The sequence below is a fragment of the Taudactylus pleione genome, unplaced genomic scaffold, assembly GCF_031769625.1.
Source record: "Taudactylus pleione unplaced genomic scaffold, aTauple2 ptg000044l, whole genome shotgun sequence".
Taxonomy (NCBI): domain Eukaryota; kingdom Metazoa; phylum Chordata; class Amphibia; order Anura; family Myobatrachidae; genus Taudactylus; species Taudactylus pleione.
In genome coordinates, this window is record NW_028284446.1 from 9,109,581 (window position 1) to 9,116,022 (window position 6,442).

Below are 6,442 nucleotides of genomic sequence, written 5' to 3' on the forward strand. Positions count from 1 at the left end.
CACCCTGCTTCCAAGTCAGAGGATAAACCCTCAGCCTGAAGGACGGGCATCCCTCTGGGGGATCCCAGAGTGGGAGGCCAACTTCTTCAGTTCGCCCAGTGCTGGTGTCACACCACCAAGGATGCTTGGGTAAAAGAAGTGGTCTCACCAGTTTTTCTGAACGAGCCCTCCTTCCGACAAGAACAAGGCCTTGCAGATCCAGGAAGCCATAGTCTTTGCTGAAAGCAGGGGTATTTATACCAGTTCCACTATCGCACAGGTTCTCAAACTCTGTCCTCAGGACTCCAAACAGTGCATGTTTTCTATGTCTCCTCACAGAATCACAAGTGAAATAATTAGGTCCACCTATGGATCTTTTAAAATGTGTCAGTGAGTAATGACTACACCTGTGCTCCTGCTGGGTGACCTGGAAAACGTGACCTGTGTTGTGTCCTGAGGACCAAGTTTGAGAACCACTGCACTATCTCAAAAAGGGACTGGTTATTAGTCTACTCTGTTTCTGGTTCAGAAGCCGAATGGGTCTCATCGGTCTATCAAATCTCTGAACAACTTACTCAGGGTGCCCAAGTTCAGGATGGAAACTTTACGTTCCATCATACTGGCTATGGAACCCGGGGGTTACACTGTATCCCTGGACATTCAGAATGCTTACCTGCATATCCCCATAACGCCTTCTCACCAGCGTTCTCTACGGTTTTCTATTCTGCGCCAACACTTCCAGTTTCAGGCGCTGCCCTTTGGCCTATCCACGGCTCCAAGGGTCTTTACAAAAGTTATGGCTGTCAAGGCAGCCCATCTGCGGAGTCAGGGTATATGACTCCTGCCATACCTGGATGACCTCCTCTTGCTGGCGGGTTCTCCAGATGTGCTTCAACACCACATACACCTGATGATCGATTGTCTACAAGCGCATGGGTGGCTGATCAATTGGAAAAAGTCCTCCCTAAAGGTGCCCACACACATACCGATCTGCACACAATCAGCCGATGTATATGATTTCCCTTGAAACTCTCCCCGGCAGCTCTGCACACGATTTGGTGTCCGATCTTCATATGATCTCTCCTGCATCCAGACTTTCACAGTTCATCGCTTTCCTAGATTGTCAGATCTGCCCTACTGCACGGCAGATCTGACGATGCGATGTGCAACCAGCGGGGACGCACATCGTGATCGTGAGTGGGGACTTGCAATTTTCTCAGGATTTGGCCATATTTTACACGATCTGTCGTTCCAATGTGTCGGAATTGGCCAGATCGGGTAAAATATCGCTATGTGTGTGGCCAGCTTAATTCCCTCACAAAGGATGGTTCATTTTGGAGCCTTTCTGGATTCTCACAAGCAGAGAATCTTCCTAACTCCAGAAAAGATCTCCTTGCTGCAACTGTGAGTGCGCAGATGCCTCCGCAGTCGTCTGGTGTCAGTACACTTGGCGATGAAGGTTCTAGGGTCCATGGTGTCCACATTCGACATGGTGGAATATGCTCAGTTTCATTCAAGGCCCCTGCAGTGGCTGATCCTCTCCAGATGGAATGGCTTAACCCACCGGATCAAGGCTCAGACGATGGTGCTCTCTCCAGAGGTGCGCCTGTCTCTGTCTTGGTGGCTATTTACATTTCATCTCACCAACGGTTGCCCCTTTTGGATCCCGGACTGGGTACTCCTCACTACGGACGCCAGTTTCCGGGGCTGGGGCACAGTGACCGGTCCTCATTCATTTCAGGGCCGTTGGACAGCAGTCGAAGAAGCCCTGCCCATCAACATATTGGAACTTTGGACCGTGTACAGGGCTCTCAGGATGGCAAGTCACATTCTTCAGGGAAAGCCTGTGCAGGTTCAGTCCGACAACGCCACCACAGTGGCTTACATCGACCATCAAGGAGGCACTTGAAGTCTGATAGCAATGACAGAAGTGTCCCACATTCTGACATGGGCGGAGTGTCGCCTCCCGGCAATTTCGGCAATTTTTATTCCAGGAGTTCTCAATTGGGAAGCGGACTTCCTCAGCCGTCATAGCGTGCATCGAGCAGAATGGTCTCTTCACCAAGAGGTGTTTCAACTCCTAGTGGAGTTGAGTTGAGGTACACCTCCCAGAGGTGGACCTCATGGCCTCCCGACACAATCACAAGTTACCAGTGTACTGGTCCAAACAAGAGATGCCGAAGCAAGCTTGGTGGACGCCCTGTCAGTAAGTTTGTGCACCTCTTTGCTCCAGTATCCCTGCTTCCTCAGAAGTTCAAGCAAGACAGAGGCACAGTCCTGCTGGTGGCTCCAGCTTGGCCCAAACGTCAGTGGTACTCAGATCTTCGGAGTCTCTCCATTGATACTCCGTTCCTGCTGCCTCAACATCTGGACTTGTCTCAGGGTCCTTGTCTTTACCTGCACCTGGATCGTCTGTTTTTGACGGCGTGGCTCTTGAGACATCCATCCTAAGGTCCAAGGGATTCTCTAGCTCAGTCGTCCTGCTTCAGCCAGGATATAGCACAGGGTGTGGCATACATATTTCCAGTGGTGTCACTCAAGGGATTACGACCCTCAGGTGTTTCGTATTTCAAGAATTCTGGCATTCCTTCAAACGGGATTGGACCTCGGCCTTCGCGTGGCCTCGTTTGAAAGTACATGTCTCTACACCGTTAATGTGGTTCCAACGAAGGATAGCTCCGCTACCGGATATCCACACCTTTCTACAAGGTGTTCTCCGGATTCAACCTCCCTTTGTTCACCTCAGTGGCTCCTTGGGATTTGGCGGTTGTTCCTCAGGCCCTCCAGGGTCCTCCATTTGAACCACTAGATTTGGTGGATCTCAAGTGGTTAACAGCTAAGACTCTTTTTCTCCTGGCTATTGCTTCTGCCAGGACGGTGTCAGAATTGGAGGCGCTCTCCTGTCGTCCTCCCTTTCTGATATTTCACCTGGACAGGGCTGTGCTTAGGAAGACAAACTCGCCCTGAGTTTTTCTTCCTAAAGTGGTTTCTGATTTCCATATTAATCAGGAAATTATTGTACCGGCCTGTCATTCACCTGACTTCTCGGCAGGTGAGGTCTGATTGGATGTGGTCCATGCTCTCTGGATTTATGTGAACCGGACCAGTTTCCTTCGGAAATCAGACTCCTTATTTGTGCTTTATGGATTTCACAACAAAGGATGGCCAGTCAATAAACACACTTTGGCCAGATGGCTTTATATGACTATCTCAGAGGCTTATACACAGGCAGGCTTGCCTGTTTCGGCTTCTGTTACTGCGCATTCTACTCTGTCTGTGGGCCCCTCGTGGGCAGCTCGCCGTGCCGCCTCGGCTGTTCACGTGGTCTTCTATCCAGACCTTTTCTAAGGTTCTATGCATTTGATACGTTTTGCCTCTCAGGATGCTTCCTTTTGGGTGCCGGATTCTCCTCTCAGCGCAGGAGTGTCCTCACCCTGAAAAGGACTGCTTTGGGACATCCCCAAGGTCTCCCTGTGGAGCCTATGCACCTTGAAAAAGAAAATTAGTTATGGTAAGCACCTTTTTGTTAACTCCTTTCTTTGAAGTCCATAGGGTCCACAGGGCACCCGCCCTGACATACCTGGATTTCTATGGGCTACTTTGCTGGTCACCGGTTTCCTGTCTCCTTCTCTTTGAGTGTGATTCTTGAGTTCCAGTCTTCCTTTTCTCTTTCCTCCTCTGGCTACTTACCAACTGAGGTCCCTCTGGCTCGGGGGCGGGGCATAGGGAGGATGGACCAGTGCATCCTGGGAGCTAAAGCTTTAACTGCGTGGTGCCTGGGATCCAGATCCAACCTACACCCCAAGGTCTCCCTGTGGACCCTATAGACTTCGAAGAAAGAGCGTTAACAAAGGTAAGTTCTTACCATAACTCGGGGGGGCAGGGTTGGTTAGGGAGAGGAGGAGGGCTTGGATACTGACCGACAGGTGTCCGTATCCTAACCCTGTCGGGATGCCGACGTCAATATTTTTACCGCCGGGAATCCGAGCCCCAGCAACCCGTACTCATCCCCTTTTATGATTATAATTCAAACTAAAACCTGTTTGCCAATAATTCTTTACAGATTCGATTATGTAGGTATACAGAAAGGTATCTGTCAGTTTCATACTTTGATTTCTGAAGCGCACACCAACAGAAGACCATGTTTGTTTGTTTATTGTGCAGGGCTGCAGCTGAATGAAGAGTAACAGGTGTCAAATGAAAGACTCAGAGTCACAGCGCTGCAAACTTGTACTATTCTTTGGCATATTTAAGGGCTGGATTTACTAAATGGCTGCTTTTGCAAGCTACAGGTTCAATTGTGATGTCTGTAAAGTGTTGTTTGGACAGTGGTGGCACTTTGCAACCACCGCCCTCCCAGGAGAGCAGGAAAATTTACATTGGTGTACAGTGTTATACTGCAATGTGTGTATATCACTGTTACTTGAATACAGGTCTAATGCTACTGCGCTTTATACAAGTTCTAAACTAATGGCTTCTTTATACATATTCACTTCCAATGGGAAGATATTGGTATGGAATGTCCTCCCTACCTTTACAGGTGAATCAGCGGCCGGCGGTGAAGACCCGACAGATGAGTATTTTTTCTATTTACTAACCTAACCTCCCCACCCTAACCCTCCCTGAGGAGTGCCTAACCCTAACCCCTCTCTAAGTGCCTGAACCTGACCCACCTTTCCCTGCAGCCTAACCCTAAGTCTCCTGGGGGAGTGCCTAACCCTAACCTCCCCCTGGGTTTCCCCAGCCCTAAGTCCCCCCGGGAGCCCTTAACCCTATCCCCCTGGCTTACCCTCAATCGGTAAGCCGGGTGTCGGGCTCCCGGCGTAGGTCTAATGACAGGCATCGGGATTTTGACGTTGGTCATTAGACACTTGCCGGGATTAGACAGTCTGGATGCCGACGGTCGGCAACCCGGCTGCATCCCCTTCACAGGTGTGAGTCATCGTGGCAACAGCCACATTTCATGGAAGCTGGAAGACGCTCAAAAGGGTGGCCTGCAAATTTTACCCTCCCTTCAGGCTTTAGATAGATCATTATGTCTTCTTCATATTTCTTATTGGATGCTTCTGGCTGTGGAATCTGTAGCTGATTTCTTTTCTTCATTTTCTATTCTCCCATTGCAGACATTTATGCCAAATTAAATTTTTAGGTCCCCCAGCCTGATTCTATTATAATCAACTTAAACAGTGGGTTGACCGAATTAATACTGGCCCCACTACTTTCTGGATACCCCTGAATCAAGTTTTGCATAGTCTGTCTAAAACTTCCTCCTGTAGTGCCATATCCTACTGTTACTGCTTGAAACATAAGTCTCCTGTTCAGCTAAAATGAGAAACTGATCTCCAACGTTCCTTCACCCTTAAACAGTGGGAGTCTGTTCATCTTTCTTCCTTTTCCCTCGCTAAGTGCACTAATCACACCAAAATGCATGTTAAACTCTTAAATAGGCTATACCTGACTCCCTCTAAATTACATAAGATATGGCCTATGACCTCTAAACTCTACTGATGTGTCTGCCATTTGGATTGTACAATTTTTCATATTTTTGGGGGCTGCCCAGTTTTATACCACTTTTGGACAGGAGCGTATGTTCTCATAAGAGACATTTTAGACTTTACTTTAACCCCCGACCCCTCCTTAGCTCTTTTACACTGGTATCCCATCACGGTCCCCAAATCCGCCCGTTATGTCATATTTACATTTTTGCTAGAGTCACTATAGCTCAACACTGGACGTCTTAAGTTTGGGAACAGCTCTGTGATATAGGAAGCTAATAATTGTATTTGTTCTGTAGAGATACGATCACCAGACCTGGAGGGAACTGCGTATTTTGCCAGAATGTTTCCAGCATTGGTTAGAGGTGTAACACATAGTAGTTGCTGGATCAGGTACCATTTGGTGTTAAGTTTATAGGAGTTTGCTTAAAGCTTTGATAGCGATATTTGTGTGGATTTTGTCCCATACATTATATTACATGGGTACTTTTTGCAGATTCATGAGCTTCTTAGAATAATTGGCCTGATTCAGAGTTGTACGGTATTGCACAGCCACAGGGAAGCAGCTGTGTGTTACTGTACATCTCTTATGTAAGTGCAGCAGGAGGCGTCTGGTGTAAATAGACAACTCCTTACTGGGTCACAGATCCAAGTGCTGCGTCCTAAGATGCAGCATCGGATCTTCTTGGATACCATTGGCAAATGGAGTAACCCTGAAGTTACACAGATTGGCCCTCGCAGCTCTGGTGCTGAGGCCAGTAAGTTGACCATGGCCTCGGCACTCCCAGAAAACATTTGCGATGCATCCCCATTTCTGGGAACGGATCACAGCCTGTCAATCAGACTGCAGCTTGGGTGAACTGCAAGAGATCTTGCAGAGGGAGACCTGCACATGCCCAGTATAGTTCCTATGCATGTGCAGGTGTTTCCCAATTGGAGTAGTACGCAAACCATTGTGTTTGCATAAT